An 18,378-nucleotide genomic window follows, 5' to 3' on the forward strand; every position below is an offset into this window, starting at 1 on the left:
GGTCCCCTCATGGTCAGTTTGCAGCTCCATGCTACAGCACCACAATCCCTGCTCTGGCTACTCACCCCATACACACTAGCAAGAGTTGGAGAGGCCAGTACCATGCAGGGCCACCACCTGTGGAAGTTCTCTGTCATCCAAACCCAACATAAAGCCATAGTTGATAAAATTTACCCTCAGAATGCCTCAACCAAGTACATCTCCTCTCCTTCAAAATCCACATTTCCCATCTTGTTGAATAATGCCAATATCTACTGCATCTCCTACATCAGGAACCTGGTAGGACTCCTTCCTTTCCTCATACCCCATGGCTAACTGTTCACCTTAATGCTCCTCTATTCTGTTCACTTATTTCAATTCTCAGTACAAGCAACTTATATGATACTTCCAATCATTTTGATTTAGAGTACTGCAAGAATGGGGATGGAAGTGGGAACAGGAAACATAATTACCTTGCACCACCTTCTTCACATCTCTTATCTCCCTGAGTTCTCAGACAAGTCTATGAAGAAGGCACTAAAATCTCCAATTCTGTGATTGTAATGATAATGGGACTAATACTTACTAAGCATTAATCATGTGCTCGGCACTGTGCATCATTTTACACTTATTCCTCCTACTTTATTTCTTGCCCCCTTTACATTGCTGTCACATGGAGTCTTAAATTCAATTTTTGTGTGGTTTTCCCTCATCTTCTTTCCTACATGGAAAGCAAGGGGTTCCTTCCATAATCTGGCTTCTGACTACACCTTCCCCCCTTTTGCTGCTACTCCCCGAAGCCAAGGGCACTTTCCTTTTTATTCCCTTTTCTCTATACTCACTATATTAACCTCTTACTTTCTTTAATATTTTTGCTTTTGTCCATTTCGTCACAGGAGTCTTCTCCCAGCCTATTTTAGTTTCTCTTATAGACCTGTTATTTGTTCTGCCTGGCAGAAATTTCTTGCCTTAGTGTCAGCACTCTGATTTTTTTTTTATTTTTGAGGAACTGCCTATCTCTCAGTGGGAGCAGTCTGAACAAGAGTCTGTATGGTGATCTGCTCTCCCTGGAAAGGGGGTGGGCATAGGACTGAGTTTCAGCAAACAAGACTCTGGAATTTGTCTTCAAGTGGAATGATACAAGGACCAGGAAAGATTGAAGTTGGTTATTCTGATGACTCCTTCTTCTCAAATCCCAGGATTAGACTTTGCTCTTAGCTTTCTGAGGCCTATTTTTGATCTCCTGAGGCTTCCCAAAGCCATTCAAGTAATCTAACCCCGCCCTCCTTGTGCTTAAGTAAGCCAGAATTCAGTTCTGCTGTTTACAAAGAACTCTGATCAACACAGTGTCCTCCTTTTAGTGAAACCCACGTTCTCTGCTTGTCCTATAACCAAATAGCATTCTGATTCGCTGGGCTCAGTCCCATTCACCCTCAGGTTCTATTGTAATTCTGCCCCTAGACAATGCCCTACATGAGGGCCCAGACAGTGCCAAAGCAGCAGGCCTAAGACAGCCCTTTCTCCAGTTTATTTACATAGAACACTAGAGCCAGAGCGGCCATTGGAAACTTCTGTGCTTTTCAACCAGGCACTGTGTCATGAGTACCTAGATCCCTCAGTGGTATCTCAGGTGCTAACTCCACTGTCTCTTCACAGACCACATTCCTAGATGTGCTTACATCAGTCATGCTGAAGGGATTCAGAACCTTGGAAATGCGACAAAATCTAACGACCACTTATTTATTTATTTATTTTTAAATTAAATTAAATTAATTTATTTTATACAACAGGTTCTTATTAGTTATCTATTTTATACATATTAGTGTATATATGTCAATCCCAATCTCCCAATTCACCCCATCCCCCCTGCTTTTCCCCACTGGTGCCCATATGTTGGTTCTCTAAATCTGTGTCTCTATTTCTGCCTTGCAAACTGGTTCATCTGTACAATCATTCTAGATTCTACATATATGTGTTAATATATGATATTTGTTTTTCTCTTTCTGACTTACTTCACTCCATATGATAGTCTCTAGGTCCATCCATATCTCTACAAATGACCCAATTTTGTTCCTTTTTAGGGCTGAGTAATATTCCGTCGTATAGATGTGTCACATCATCTTTATCCATTCATCTGTCAATGGGAAATTAGGTTGTTCCATGACCTGGCTATTTTAAATAGTGCTCCAGTGAACATTGGGGTACATGTGCTTTTTTGAATTATGGTTTTCTCTGGGTATATGACCAGTAGTGGGATTGCTGGGTCATATGGTAATTCTATATTTAGTTTTTTAAGGATCCTCCATACTGTTCTCCATAGTGACTGTATCAATTTACTTTCCCAGCAACAGTGCAACAGGGTGCTCTTTTCTCCACACCCTCTCCAACATTTGTTGTTTGTAGATTTTCTGATGATGCCAATTCTAACTAGTATGAGGTGATACCTCATTGTAGTTTTGATTTGCATTTCTCTAATAATTAGTGATATTGAGCAGCTTTTCATGTGCCTCTGGGCCATGTGTATGTCTTCTTTGGAGAAATGTCTATTTAGGCCTTCTGCCCATTTTTGGACTGGGTTGTTTGGTTTTTTAATATTGAGCTGCATGAGCTATTTATATATTTTGGAGATTAATCCTTTGTCTGTTGATTCATTTGTAAATATTTTCTCCCATTCTGAGGGTTGTTTCTTTGTCTTGTTTATAGTTTCCTTTGCTGTGCAAAAGCTTTTAAGTTTCATTAGGTCACATTTGTTTATTTTTGTTTTTATTTCCATTACTCTAGGAGGTGAGTCAAAAAAGATCTTGCTATGATTTATGTCAAAGAGTGTTCTTCCTATGTTTTCTTCTAAGAGTTTTATAATTTCGAGTCTTACATTTAGGTCTTTAATCCATTTTGAGTTTATTTTTGTGCATGGTGTTAGAGAGTGTTCTAATTTCATTATTTTACATGTAGCTGTCTGGTTTTCCCAGCACCATTTATTGAAGAGACTGTGTTTTCTCCATTGTATATCCTCTGTCATAGATTAGTTGACCGTAGGTGTGTGAGTTTATCTCTGGGCTTTCTATCCTGTTCCATTGATCTGTATTTCTTTTTTTGTGCCAGTAACATATTGTCTTGATTACTGTACCTTTGTAGTATAGTCTGAAGTCAGGGAGTCTGATTCCTCCAGCTCTGTTTTTTTCCCCTCAAGACTGCTTTGGCTATTTGGGGTCTTTTGTGTCTCCATACAAATTTTAAGATTTTTTGTTCTGGTTCTGCAAAAAATGCCATTCGTAATTTGATAGGGATTGCATTGAATCTGTAGATTGCTCTGGGTAGTATAGTCATTTTCACAATATTGATTCTTCCAATCCAAGAACATGGTGTATCTCTCCATCTGTTTGTGTCATCTTTGATTTCTTTCATCAGTGTCTTACAGTTTTCTGAGTGCAGGTCTTTTACCTCCTTAGGTAGGTTTATTCCTAGGTATTTTATTCTTTTTGTTGCAGTGGTGAATAGGATTGTTTCCTTAATTTCTCTTATTGATCTTTTATTGTTAGTGTATAGGAATGCAAGAGATTTCTGTGCATTAATTTTGTATCTTACAACTTCAAATCCATTGATTAGCTCTAGTAGTTTTCTGGTGACATCTTCAGGATTTTCTGTGTATGGTGTCACGTCATCTGCAAAGAGTGACAGTTTTACTTCTTCTTTTCCAATTTTTATTCATTTTATTTCTTTTTTTTTCTTTGATTGCCATGACTAGGGCTTCCAAAAACTATGTTGAATAAGAGTGGCAATAGTGGACATCCTTGTCTTCTTCCTGATCATAGAGAAAATGCTTTTAATTTTTCACCATTGAGAATGATGTTTGCTGTGGGTTTGTTGTATATGGCTTTTATTATGGTGTATCACATTGATTGATTTGTGTATATTGAGGAATCCTTGCATCCTTGGGATAAATCCCACTTGATCATGGTGTATGATCCTTTTACCGTGTTGTTGCATTCTGTTTGCTAGTATTTTGATGAGGATTTTTGCATCTATATTCATCAGTAATATTAGCCTATAATTTTCTTTTTTTGTAGTATCTTTGTCTGGTTTTGGTATCAGGGTGATGGTGGCCTCATAGAATGTGTTTGGGAGTGTTCCTTCCTCTGCAAATTTTTGGAAGAGTTTGAGAAGGATGTGTGTTATCTCTTCTCTCAGTGTTTGATAGAATTCACTTGTGAAGCCATCTGGTCCTGGACTTTTGTTTGTTGGAAGATTTTTAATCACAGTTTCAATTTCATTACTTTTGATTGGTCTGTTCATATTTTCTATTTCTTCCTGGTTCAATCTTGGAAAGCTATACGTTTCTAAGAATTTGTCCATTTTTTCCAGGTTGTCCATTTTATTGGCATAGAGCTGCTTGTAGTAGTCTCTTATGGTGCTTTGTATTTCTGTGGTGTCTGCTGTAATTTCTCCTTTTTAATTTCTAATTTTATTAATTTAAGTCCTCTCCCTCTTTTTCTTCATGAGTCTCACTAAAGGCTTATCAATTTTGTTTATCTTCTCAAAGAAACAGCTCTTAGTTTTATTGATCTTTGCTATTGTTTTCTTTGTTTCTATTTCATTTAGTTCTTCTCTGATCTTAATGATTTCTTTCCTTCTGCTAACTTTGGGTTTCACTTCTTCTTTCTCTAGTTTCTCTAGGTGTAAGTTTAGATTGTTTATTTGAGATTTTTCTCAATTCTTGAGGTAGGATTCTATTGCTATAAGTTTCCCTCTTAGAACTGCTTTTGCTGAATCCCATAGTTTATGGACCGTCATGTTTTCATTGATATTTTTCTCTAGGTATTGTTTGATTTCCTCTTTGATTTCTTCATTGATATCTTGGTTATTTATCAATGTATTGTTTAGCCTCCATATGTTTCTGTTTTTTACGTTTTTTCCCCTGTAATTTGTTTCTAATCTTATAGTGTTGTGGTCAGAAAAGATGTTTGATATGATTTCAGTTTTCTTAAATTTACTGAGGGTTGATTTGTGACCCAAGATGTGATCTATCCTGGGGAATGTTCCGTGTGCATTTCAGAAGAAAGTGTAATCTGCTGCTTTCAGATGGAATGTCCTATAAATATCAATTAAATCTATCTGGTCTATTGTGTCATTTAAAGCTTTTGTTTCCCTATTAATTTTCTGTCTGGATGATCTGCCCATTGGTGTAAGTGAGGTGTTGAAGTGAGAAGTCTCCCACTATTTTTGTGTTACTGTTGATTTCTCCTTTTTGGCTGTTAGCATTTGCCTTATGTATTGAGGTGCTCCTCTGTTGGGTGCATATATATTTACAATTGTTATATCTTATTCTTGGATTGATCCCTTGATCATTATGTAGTGTCCTTCTTTGTCTCTTCTCATAGTCTTTATTTTAGAGTCTATTTTGTCTGATATGAAAATTGCTACTCCAGCTTTCTTTTGGTTTCCATTTGCATGGAATATCTTTTTCCATCCCCTCACTTTCAGTCTGTTTGTGTCTCTAGGTCTGAAGTGGTTCTCTTATAGACAGCATATATATGGGTCTTGTTTTTGTATCCATTCAGCAAACCTGTGTCTTTTGGTCGGAGCATTTAATCCATTCACATTTAAGGTAATTATCAATATATATGTTCCTATTACCATTTTCTTAATTGCTTTGTTTTTGTTTTTGTGGGTCCTTTTCTTCTCTTGTGTTTTCCACTAGAGAAGTTCCTTTAGCAGTTGTTGTAGACCTGGTTTGATGGTTCTGAATTCTCTTAGTTTTTGCTTGTCTGTAAACCTTTTGATTTCTCCATTAAATCTGAAAAAAGATACTTGCCGGGTAGAGACATCTTCCCTTTCATCACTTTAAATATATCATGCCACTCCCTTCTGGCTTGTAGAGTTTCTGCTGAGAATTCAGCTGTTAACCTTATGGGTGTTCTCTTGTATGTTTTTTGTCATTTTCCCCTTGTTGCTTTTAATACTTTGTCTTTAATTTTTGTCAATTTGATTACTATGTGTCTCAACATGTTTCTCCTTGGGTTTATCCTGCCTGGGATTCTCTGTGCTTCCTGGACTTGGGTGGCTATTTCATTTCCCATGTTAGGGAAGTTTCAACTATAATCTCTTGAAATATTTTCTCAGGTTCTTTCTCTATTTCTTCTCCTCTGGGACCCCTAAAATGCCAATGTTTGTGCATTTAACGTCCCTGAGGTCTCTTAGGCTGTTTTCATTTCTTTTCATTCTTTTTACCTTATTCTGTTTTGCAGCAGTGAATTCTACCATTCTGTCTTCCAGGTCACTTATCCATTCTTCTGCCTCAGTTATTCTGCTATTGATTCCTTCTAGTGTATTTTTCATTTCAGTTATTGTATTGCTCATCTCTCTTTATTTGTTCTTTAATTCTTCTATGTCTTTGTTAATCATTTTTTGCATCTTATTGATCTTTGCCTCCATTGTGTTTCTGAGGTCCTGGCTCATCTTCACTATAATTATTCTGAATTATTTTTCTGGAAGGTTGCCTATCTCCACTTCATTTAGTTGTTTTTCTGGGGTTTTATCTTGTTCTTTCATCTGGTACATAGTCCTCTGCCTTTTCATTTTGTCTATCTTTCTGTGACTACGGTTTACATTCCACAGGCTGCAGGATTGAAGTTCTTCTTTCTTCTTCTGTCTGCTCTCTGGTGGATGAGGCTAAGAGGCTTGTGCAAGCTTCCTGATTGGAGGGACTGGTGGTGGGTAGAGCTTGGTGTTGCTCTGGTTGGCAGAGCTCAGTAAAACTTTAATCCTCTTGTCTGCTGATGGGTGGAACTGAGTTCCCTCTCTGTTGGTTGTTTGGCCTTAAGTAACCCAGCACTGGAGCCTACAGGCTCTTTGGTGGGGCTAATGGTGAACTCTGAGAGGACTCATGCCAAGGAGTACTTCCCAGAACTTCTGTTGCCAGTGTCCTTGTCCCCGCAGTGAACCATATCTGCCCCCTGGCATCTGCAGGAGACCCTCGACCACTAGCATTTAGGTCTGGTTCAATCTCCTATGGGGTCACTACTCCTTCCTCCTGGGTCCTTATGTGCACACTACTTTGTGTGTGCCCTCTAAGAGTGGAGTCTTTGTTTCCCCCAGTGTTGTCAAAATCCTGCAGTCAAATCTTGCTAGCCTTCAAAATCTGATTCTCTGGGAATTCCTCCTCCCCTTACTGGACCCTCAGGTTGGGAAGCCTGATGTAGGGCTCAGAACCTTCACTCCAGTGGGTGGGCTTCTGTAGTATAAATGTTCTCCAGTTTTGAGTTACCCACCCAGCAGTTATGGGATTTGATTTTATTGTGATTGCACCCTTCCTACCATCTCATTGCAGCTTCTCCTTTGTCTTTTGATGTGGGTTATCTTTTTTGTTGAGTTCCAGTGTCTTCCTGTCAATGATTGTTCAGCAGTTAGTTGTGATTCCAGTGCTCTCACAAGAGGGACTGAGTGCATGTCCTTCTACTCTGCCATCTTGAACCAATCTCCTCTAATGGTCTCTTTAATCTTTTTGTAACTATGTTCTTACATAAAATCCTCCATAGAAAGCATTTTCTATAACCATAGTTTCCTAAAAGAGCACTGGTTTAGCTCTGGTCTCAGTGGCCTGGATAGTTCATTCCACTTCAAGAAGTCTCAGCTATCTGCAAAAAGGGATAATATGAGCAATATCACCAAGATGGCGAATAGGTTGTTCCTGACTTCACCCTCCCCACACACAAGAAGAGCAACTAACAACCACTCATGAAAAATATACCACTGAGAGAATTCTAGAAACATGGAGGTGAGGCTGAAATACCCCCTAGCCAAAAGAGGCAATAGTAACTGTTGTTACTATCACACATATTTGAAGGTGAAAGTGCAATGAGTTAGAGAATGAAAAATCTTTCTGGAAGCAAAGAAGTTGGTATTGTCATTATTGGCTCTACTCCCCATATTCCCACTCCGCTCTGAGTCCATAGCATCCACCTCCTTCCACATCTCCTTGAAGATTAATGACTAACCTTATAAAACAGACCTGGGAGAATGGGAAGTACCTGTGTGTTTTACTTTTCCCCTTCCCTCCTATTCTTTTACCTAACATTGGTCAGGGTACCAGTTGTCATAGAACTTCAGAATGTCAGTTCTGAAAACTCATTATTCTAATCTCAGCTCTTTCATAACCTTTTGGTGTAAGCTGAGGGTAAGTCCTGTCACTTGCATCAGTATATATATATATATTTTTTAAACATCTTTATTGGGGTATAATTGCTTTACAATGGTGTGTTAGTTTCTGCTTTACAACAAAGTGAATCAGCTATACATATACATATGTTCCCATATGTCTTCACTCTTGCGTCTCCCTCCCTCCCACTCTCCCCATCCCACCCTTCCAGGCTGTCACAAAGCACCGAGCTAATATCCCTGTGCCTTGCGGCTGCTTCCCCCCAGCTATCTACCTTACTACGTTTGTTAGTGTGTATATGTCCATGACTCTCTCTCGCCCTGTCAAAACTCACCCTTCCCCCTCCCCATATCCTTAAGTCCGTTCTCCAGTAGGTCTGCGTCTCTATTCCTATCTTACCCCTAGGTTCTTCATGACATTTTTTTCCCTTAAATTCCATATATATGTGTTAGCATACGGTATTTGTCTTTTTCTTTCTGACTTACTTCACTCTGTATGACAGATTCTAGGTCTATCCATCTCATTACAAATAGCTCAATTTCATTTCTTTTTAAGGCTGAGTAATATTCCATTGTGTATATGTGCCACATCTTCTTTATCCATTTATCCGATGATGGGCGCTTAGGTTGTTTCCATGTCCTGGCTATTGTAAATAGAGCTGCAATGAACATTTTGGTACATGACTCTCTTTGAATTTTGGTTTTCTCAGGGTATATTCCAAGTAGTGGGATTGCTGGGTCATATGGTAATTCTATTTGTAGTTTTCTAAGGAACCTCCATACTGTTCTCCACAGTGGCTGAACCAATTCACATTCCCTCCAGCAGTGCAAGAGTGTCCCCTTTTCTCCACACCCTCTCCAGCATTTATTGTTTCTAGATTTTTTGATGATGGCCATTCTGACTGGTGTGAGATGATATCTCATTGTAGTTTTGATTTGCATTTCTCTAATGATTAATGATGTTGAGCATTCTTTCATGTGTTTGTTGGCAGTCTGTATATCTTCTTTGGAGAAATGTCTATTTAGGTCTTCTGCCCATTTTTGGATGGGGTTGTTTGTTTTTTTGTTATTGAGCTGCATGAGCTGCTTGTAAATTTTGGAGATTAATCCTTTGTCAGTTGCTTCATTTGCAAATGTTTTCTCCCATTCTGAGGGTTGTCTTTTGGTCTTGGTTATGGTTTCCTTTGCTGTGCAAAAGCTTTGAAGTTTCATTAGGTCCCATTTGTTTATTTTTGTTTTTATTTCCATTACTCTAGGAGGTGGGTCAGAAAGGATCTTGCTGTGATTTATGTCATAGAGTGTTCTTCCTATGTTTTCTTCTAAGAGTTTGATAGTTTCTGGCCTTACATTTAGGTCTTTAATCCATTTTGAGCTTATTTTTGTGTATGGTGTTAGGGAGTGATCTAATCTCATACTTTTACATGTACCTGTCCAGTTTTCCCAGCACCATTTATTGAAGAGGCTGTCCTTTCTCCTTTGTGACTGTACATTCCTGCCTCCTTTATCAAAGATAAGGTGTCCATATGTGCGTGGGTTTATCTCTGGGTTTTCTATCCTGTTCCACTGATCTATCTTTCTGTTTTTGTGCCAGTACCATACTGTCTTGATTACAGTTGCTTTGTAATATAGTCTGAAGTCAGGGAGCCTGATTCCTCCAGCTCCTTTTTTCGTTCTCAAGATTGCTTTGGCTATTCGGGGTCTTTTGTGTTTCCATACAAATTGCGAAATTTTTTGTTCTAGTTCTGTGAAAAATGCCAGTGGTAGTTTGATAGGGATTGCATTGAATCTGTAGATTGCTTTGGGTAGTAGAGTCATTTTCACAATGTTGATTCTTCCCATCCAAGAACATGGTATATCTCTCCATCTATTTGTATCATCTTTAATTTCTTTCATCAGTGTCTTATAATTTTCTGCATACAGGTCTTTCGTATCCTTAGGTAGGTTTATTCCTAGATATTTTATTCTTTTTGTTGCAATGGTAAATGGGAGTGTTTTCTTGATTTCACTTTCAGATTTTTCATCATTAGTATATAGGAATGCCAGAGATTTCTGTGCATTAATTTTGTATCCTGCTACTTTACCAAATTCATTGATTAGCTCTAGTAGTTTTCTGGTAGCATCTTTAGGATTCTCTATGTATAGTATCATGTCATCTGCAAACAGTGACAGCTTTACTTCTTCTTTTCCGATTTGGATTCCTTTTATTTCCTTTTCTTCTCTGATTGCTGTGGCTAAAACTTCCAAAACTATGTTGAATAAGAGTGGTGAGAGTGGGCAACCTTGTCTTGTTCCTGATCTTAGTGGAAATGCTTTCAGTTTTTCACCATTGAGGATGATGTTTGCTGTGGGCTTGTCATATATGGCTTTTATTATGTTTAGGAAAGTTCCCTCTATACCTACTTTCTGGAGGGTTTTTATCATAAATGGGTGTTGAATTTTGTCGAAAGCTTTCTCTGCATCTATTGAGATGATCATATGGTTTTTCTCCTTCAATTTGTTAATATGGTTTATCACATTGATAGATTTGCGTATATTGAAGAATCCTTGCATTCCTGGAATAAACCCCACTTGATCATGGTGTATGATCCTTTTAATGTGCTGTTGGATTCTGTTTGCTAGTATTTTGTTGAGGATTTTTGCATCTATGTTCATCAGTGATATTGGCCTGTAGTTTTCTTTCTTTGTGACATCCTTGTCTGGTTTTGGTATCAAGGTGATGGTGGCTTCGTAGAAGGAATTTGGGAGTGTTCCTCCCTCTGCTATATTTTGGAAGAGTTTGAGAAGGATAGGTGTTAGCTCTTCTCTAAACGTTTGATAGAATTCACCTGTGAAGCCATCTGGTCCTGGGCTTTTGTTTGTTGGAAGGTTTTTAATCACAGTTTCAATTTCAGTGCTTGTGATTGGTCTGTTCATATTTTCTATTTCTTCCTGATTCAGTCTTGGCAGGTTGTGCATTTCTAAGAATTTGTCCATTTCTTCCAGATTGTCCATTTTATTGGCATAGAGTTGCTTGTAGTAATCTCTCATGATTTTTTTTATTTCTGCAGTGTCAGTTGTTACTTCTCCTTTTTCATTTCTAATTCTATTGATTTGAGTCTTCTCCCTTTTTTTCTTGATGAGTCTGGCTAGTGGTTTATCTATTTTGTTTATCTTCTCAAAGAACCAGCTTTTAGTTTTATTGATCTTTGCTATTGTTTCCTTCATTTCTTTTTCATTTATTTCTGATCTGATTTTTATGATTTCTTTCCTTCTGCTAGCTTTGGGGTTTTTTTGTTCTTCTTTCTCTAATTGCTTGAGGTGCAAGGTTAGGTTGTTTATTCGAGATGTTTCCTGCTTCTTAAGGTGGGCTTGTATTGCTATAAACTTCCCCCTTAGAACTGCTTTTGCTGCATCCCATAGGTTTTGGGTCGTTGTGTCTCCATTGTCATTTGTTTCTAGGTATTTTTTTATTTCCTCTTTGATTTCTTCAGTGATCACTTCATTATTAAGTAGTGTATTGTTTAGCCTCCATGTGTTTGTATTTTTTACAGATCTTTTCCTGTAATTGATATCTAGTCTCATGGCGTTGTGGTCGGAAAAGATACTTGATACAATTTCAGTTTTCTTAAATTTACCAAGGCTTGATTTGTGACCCAAGATATGATCTATCCTGGAGAATGTTCCATGAGCACTTGAGAAAAATGTGTATTCTGTTGTTTTTGGATGGAATGTCCTATAAATATCAATTAAGTCCATCTTGTTTAATGTATCATTTAAAGCTTGTGTTTCCTTATTTATTTTCATTTTGGATGATCTGTCCATGGGTGAAAGTGGGGTGTTAAAGTCCCCTACTATGAATGTGTTACTGTTGATCTCCCCTTTTATGGTTGTTAGTATTTGCCTTATGTATTGAGGTGCTCCTATGTTGGGTGCATAAATATTTACAATTGTTATATCTTCTTCTTGGATCGATCCCTTGATCATTATGTAGTGTCCTTCTTTGTCCCTTTTAATAGTCCTTATTTTAAAGTCTATTTTGTCTGATATGAGAATTGCTACTCCAGCTTTCTTTTGGTTTCCATTTGCATGGAATATCTTTTTCCATCCCCTTACTTTCAGTCTGTATGTGTCTCTAGGTCTGAAGTGGGTCTCTTGTAGACAGCATATATAAGGGTCTTGTTTTTGTATCCATTCAGCCAATCTGTGTCTTTTGGTGGGAGCATTTAGTCCATTTACATTTAAGGTAATTATTGATATGTATGTTCCTATTTCCATTTTATATATTGTTTTGGGTTCGCTACTATAGGTCATTTCCTACTCTTGTGTTTCGTGTCTAGAGAAGTTCCTTTAGCATTTGTTGTAAAGCTGGTTTGGTGGTGCTGAACTCTCTCAGCTTTTGCTTGTCTGTAAAGGTTTTAATTTCTCCATCAAATGTGAATGAGATCCTTGCTGGGTAGAGTAGTCTTGGTTTCAGGCTATTCTCCTTCATCACTTTCAGTATGTCCTGCCACTCCCTTCTGGCTTGTAGGGTTTCTGCTGAGAGATCAGCTGTTAACCTTATGGGGATTCCCTTGTGTGTTATTTGTTGTTTTTCCCTTGCTGCTTTTAATATGCTTTCTTTGTATTTAATTTTTGACAGTTTGATTAGTATGTGTCTTGGTGTATTTCTCCTTGGATTTATCCTGTATGGGACCCTCTGTGCTTCCTGGACTTGATTAACTATTTCCTTTCCCATATTAGGGAAGTTTTCAACTATAATCTCTTCAAATATTTTCTCAGTCCCTTTCTTTCTTTCTTCTTCTTCTGGAACCCCTATAATTCGAATGTTGGTGCGTTTCATGTTGTCCCAGAGGTCTCTGAGACTGTCCTCAGTTCTTTTCATTCTTTTTTCTTTATTCTGCTCTGCAGTAGTTATTTCCACTACTTTATCTTCCAGGTCACTTATCCGTTCTTCTGCCTCAGTTATTCTGCTATTGATCCTATCTAGAGTGATTTTAATTTCATTTATTGCATTGTTCATCGTTGCTTGTTTCATCTTTAGTTCTTGTAGGTCCTTGTTAACTGTTTCTTGCATTTTGTCCATTCTACTTCCAAGATTTCGGATCATCCTTACTATCATTATTCTGAATTCTTTTTCAGGTAGATTGCCTATTTCCTCTTCATTTGTTAGGTCTGGTGGGTTTTTATCTTGCTCCTTCATCTGCTGTGTGTTTTTCTGTCTTCTCATTTTGCTTATCTTACTGTGTTTGGGGTCTCCTTTTTGCAGGCTGCAGGTTCGTAGTTCCCGTTGTTTTTGATGTCTGTCTCCAGTGGCTAAGGTTGTTTCAGTGGGTTGTGTAGGCTTCCTGGTGGAGGGGACTAGTGCCTGTGTTGTGCTGGATGAGGCTGGATCTTGTCTCTCTAGTGGGCAGGTTCACGTCTGGTGGTGTGTTTTGGGGTGTCTGTGGCCTTATTATGATTTTAGGCAGCCTCTCTGCTCATGGGTGGGGTTGTGTTCCTGTTTTGCTAGTTGTTTGGCATAGGTTGTCCAGCACTATGGCTTGCTGGTCGTTGAGTGAAGCTGGGTGCTGGTGTTAAGATGGAGGTCTCTGGGATATTTCCACCATTTAATATTATGTGGAGCTGGGAGGTCTCTTGTTGACCAGTGTCCTGAAGTTGGCTCTCCTACCTCAGAGGCAGAGCCCTGACTCCTGGCTGGAGCACCAAGAGCCTTTCATCCACACAGCTCAGAATAAAAGGGAGAAAAAGTAGGGAGAATTAGTAGAAGTATGAGTAAAGAAAGAGGGAAAGGAGGAAAGGAAGGAAGGAAGAAAGAAGCAAAGAAGGAAAGAAAGGAGGGAGGGAGGGAGGGAGGAAGGAAGGAAGGAGGGAAAGAAGGAAAAAAAGACAGAAAGAAAGATGATACAGTAAAAATAAAATAAAGTATAATATAGTTATTGAATTAAAAAATATTTAGAAAAAAAAAAAAAGGGACGGATAGAACCTTAGGACAAATGTTGGAAGCAAAGCTATACAGAGAAAATCTTACACAGAAGCATACACATACACCTTCACAAAAAGAGGTAAAGGGGGAAAAATCATAAATCCTGCTCCCTGAGACCACCTCCTCAATTTGGGGTGATTCGTTGTCTAAAGGAGGGAGGGAAGGAAGGAAAGAAAGAAAGAACGAAGGTAAAGTATAATAAAGTTATTACAATTAAACTTAATTATTAAGAAAAAGAATTTTTAAAAAAAAGTCATGGACGGATATAGCCCTAGGACAAATGGTGGAAGCTAGAGTATACAGACTAGATGTCACACAGAAGCATACACGTACACATTCACAAAAAGAGGAAAAGGGAAAAAAATCATAGATCTCGCTCCTAAATTCCACCTCTTCAATTTGGGATCATTCCTTGTCTATTCAGGTATTCCACAGATGCAGGGTATATCAAGTTGATTGTGGAGCTTTAATCCGCTGCTTCTGTGGCTGCTGGGAGAGATTTCCCTTTCTCTTCTTTGTTCTCACAGCTCACAGGAGCTCAGCTTTGGATTTGGCCCTGCCTCTTGCGTGTAGGTCGCTGGAGGGCGTCTGTTTTTTCGCTCAGACAGGACGGGGTTAAAGGAGCCGCTGATTCGGGGCCTCCGGCTCACTCAGGCCGGGGGTTGGGGGATGGGGGAAGGAGGGGCACTGCGTGCGGGGCCGGCCTGCGGCGGCAGAGGCAGTGTGACGTTGCGGCAGAGGCCGGCGTGACGTTGCACCAGCCTGAGGCCCGCCGTGCGCTGTCCCGGGGAAGTTGTCCCTGGATCCCGGGAACCTGGCAGTGGCGGGCTGCACAGGCTCCGCGGAAGAGGGGTGTGGAGAGTGACCTGTGCTCGCACACAGGCCCCTTGGTGGCGGCAGCAGCAGCCTTAGCGTCTCCCGCCCGTCTCTGGGGTCCGCGGTTGTAGCCGCGGCTCGCGCCCGTCTCTGGGGTTTGCGCTTTCAGCCGCGGCTCGCGCCCGTCTCGGGGGCTCGCGCCCTCAGCCGCGGCTCGCGCCCGTCTCTGGGGTTCGCGCTTTTAGCCGCGGCTCGTGCCCGTCTCTGGAGTTCCTTTAAGCGGCGCTCTTAAACCCCTCTCCTCGCGCACCAGGAAACAAAGAGGGAAGAAAAAGTCTCTTGCCTCTTCGGCCGGTGCAGGCTTTTCCCCGAACTCCCTCCCGGCTAGTCGTGGTGCACTAACCCCTTCAGGCTATGTTCAAGCCGCCAACCCCAGTCCTCTCCCTGAGCTCCGTCCAAAACCAAAACCCGAGCCTCAGCTCGCAGCCCCGCCCGCCCCGGTGGGTGAGCAGCAAGCCTCTCGGGTTGATGAGTGCTGGTCGGCACCGATCGTCTGTGCAGGAATCTCCCCGCTTTGCCCTCCGCACCCGTCGCTGTGCACTACTCCGCGGTCCCGAAACTCCCCCCTCTGCCTCCCGCAGTCTCCGCCCGCGGAGGGGCTTCCTAGTGTGTGGAAACTTTTCCTCCTTCACAGCTCCCTCCCACTGGTGCAGGTGCCGTCCTTATTCTTTTGTCTCTGTTTTTTCTTTTGCCCTACCCATTTACGTGGGGAGTTTCTTGCCTTTTGGGAGGTCTGAGGTCTTCTGCCAGCCTTCAGTAGGAGTTCTGTAGGAGTTGTTCCACGTGTGGATGTATTTCTGGTGTATCCGTGGGGAGGAAGGCGATCTCCGCGTCTTACTCTTCCGCCATCTTCAAGGTCCCCCGCATCAGTATATTTAAAACAAAAATCTTTGCCTTACGTCTTTCTTGAAGACGTAAGGAGAAAGAACCTTAAAATGGTTACACAATACATGTTAATGTTATTGGATGTTGATGGTTATAATTAACAACTTTACCTGAATTGGTTTCCTTAGGGTTGTTATAACAAGGTATCACAGACGGAATGGCTTAAATAATAGAAATTTATTGTCTCACAGTTCTGGAGGCTGGAAGTCCAAGATCAAGGTGCCAGCAGGGTTGTTTCCTTCTAAGGGCTCTGAGGGAGACTTTTAAAAAATATCTTTATTGGAGTGTAATTGCTTTACAATGTTGCATTAGTTTCTGCTGTACAACAAAGTGAATCAGCTATATGTATACATATATCCCCATGTCCCCTCCCTCTTGAGCCTTCCTCCCACCTTCCCTATGCCACCACTCTAGATCGTCACAAATCATCAAGCTGATCTCCCTGTGCTATGCAGGAACTTCCCACTAGCCATCCATTTTCCATTTGGTAGTGTATATATGTCAATGCTACTCTCTGAGGGAGATTTTGTTTCATCTTTCTCTCCTGGCTTCTGCTAGTTGCTGGTAATATTTGGTGTTCATTGGCTTGTAGATCTCTGCCTTCATCTTCAAGTGGCATTCTCCATGTGTGTGTGCATGTCAGTGTTCAAATTTCTCCTTTTTATAAGAACATCAGTTATGTTGGATTACGGGCCCACCCTACTGCAGTATGACCTCATCTTAACTAATTATATCTGCAATAATATTATTTCCAAGTAAGGTTATAGTGTAAGGTACTGAGGGTTAGAATTTCAACATTTGAATTTTAGGGGAACATTATTCAACCATAACATTACCAATCATCATTATTGTCATCTTTGCAAGAAGTCGATTTGCAGAAATGCTTAAACTCCCAGGTCTAGCTTTGACATCCCTTCTCTGTGGTTCAGAGGGAAGTGAATCACAGACTCTCCAATGTGACAAGGACCAGTTCACTCCTAGTGCAGTTCCTATGTCATCACTGAATTATTTGGAAATATGAAAGCTACTTCAGAAAAATGTTGATGGTGAGCCACATGAATAGTAGATGTGGAGATCTGAATTGTTAACACCTTGTCAAACATTTATTGTCCCACCTCTAAACTTCTATGATAATGTTGACTGAAAAAAAATACACAACGTGACAGTTGTGAGTTAAGTTTTATTTGGGGCAAAATGAAGACTATAACCTGGGAGACAGCATTTCAGATAGCTCTAAGAAACTGCTTCAAAGAGGTAGCGGGAAGGTTAGTATATATGTGATTTTGGTGAAGCGGGGTGAATGCAATCAAGTACACATTTTTGCAGAAGGTTGCTGTTAGTCTCGAGGAGAAGATGTCTCCATTAATGATGTTAGTGCTCTTCTAGATGTGAGGAGATGAAAGAATTGGGCTCATAAAATCATTTTCTAAAAATATGTAACTCTCTGAAAGCTTCTTCTGCCAGTTTTTCCCAGAGCACAGAGTGCCTCATTCCGATCTCCACCTTGAACTCCTTTCTGGGTGTGTTGAAGGTCAGTGGCTGCAGTGGCTTAATCCTTGTAGAGGCAGATGGCAAGTGCCAAGTTTTAGTTGGCAATAAGATGAACAACACCCACATGGTGCAGAATTCTGTAATACACCCCATGAAGCTTAGGGAACCATGTTTAGGCTAACTCATAATTTCTAAACTGAAAAATATAATTGTTGTGTTTTTATGCTAACATGGATGGAACCCTGCAAGAGTTACTTTCACTTTTCTCTCCCTTGCATTTTAGAACACTTGTAGTTATCCCCTACTTAGAACTGCAGACTGCAACTTTAGAAAGAACAAGTGAAATCAACCCACCCAATGGATTCAGAAACTGACAGCCTGGCAGATAACCATGGCCTGTAGATTTTGCTGATGTGTCATTGAAAGTGGGAACATCAACCAGAGGGTGTTATCTTTTACATTACAATTTATGGAGGTGGTATGATTGTCACGATGAGTATGTTTGAATGAATGATTTAAATAAATTTCCATATGAAAACAATGCCTGTGGGTGTGAAGCACATGATGTTTGCATTTTTTTCTTTATTAAAAGTTCCTTACAAATTCAATAGAGTGAGAGGATGGACAAAGATGTAGGACAGGTGATGCAAGTTGTGTACATGATCAAGATAACAATAATTAACTCATACTTTTAAAAATAAAAGTATAAAAATCACTGAATACATCACACATAACTCTTATTTATTTATTTGTTTATTTTAAACTTCATTTACTTTTATTTTATATTGAGGTATAGTTGATTTCCAATGTTGTGTTGGTTTCAGGTGTAGAGCAAAGCGTTTCAGTTATACCTATACATATATCCATTCTTTTTCAGATTGTTTTTCTCTATAAGTTATTACAGAATATTGATTACAGTTCCCTGTGCTATGCAGTAGGTCCCTGTTTTTTATCAATTTCATATATAGTAGTGTGTATATGTTAATCCCACACTCCTAATTTATTCCCCCTCTTGACCTTTCCCCTTTGGT

This window comes from Phocoena sinus, chromosome 14 (assembly GCF_008692025.1).
Source record: "Phocoena sinus isolate mPhoSin1 chromosome 14, mPhoSin1.pri, whole genome shotgun sequence".
NCBI lineage: Eukaryota > Metazoa > Chordata > Mammalia > Artiodactyla > Phocoenidae > Phocoena > Phocoena sinus.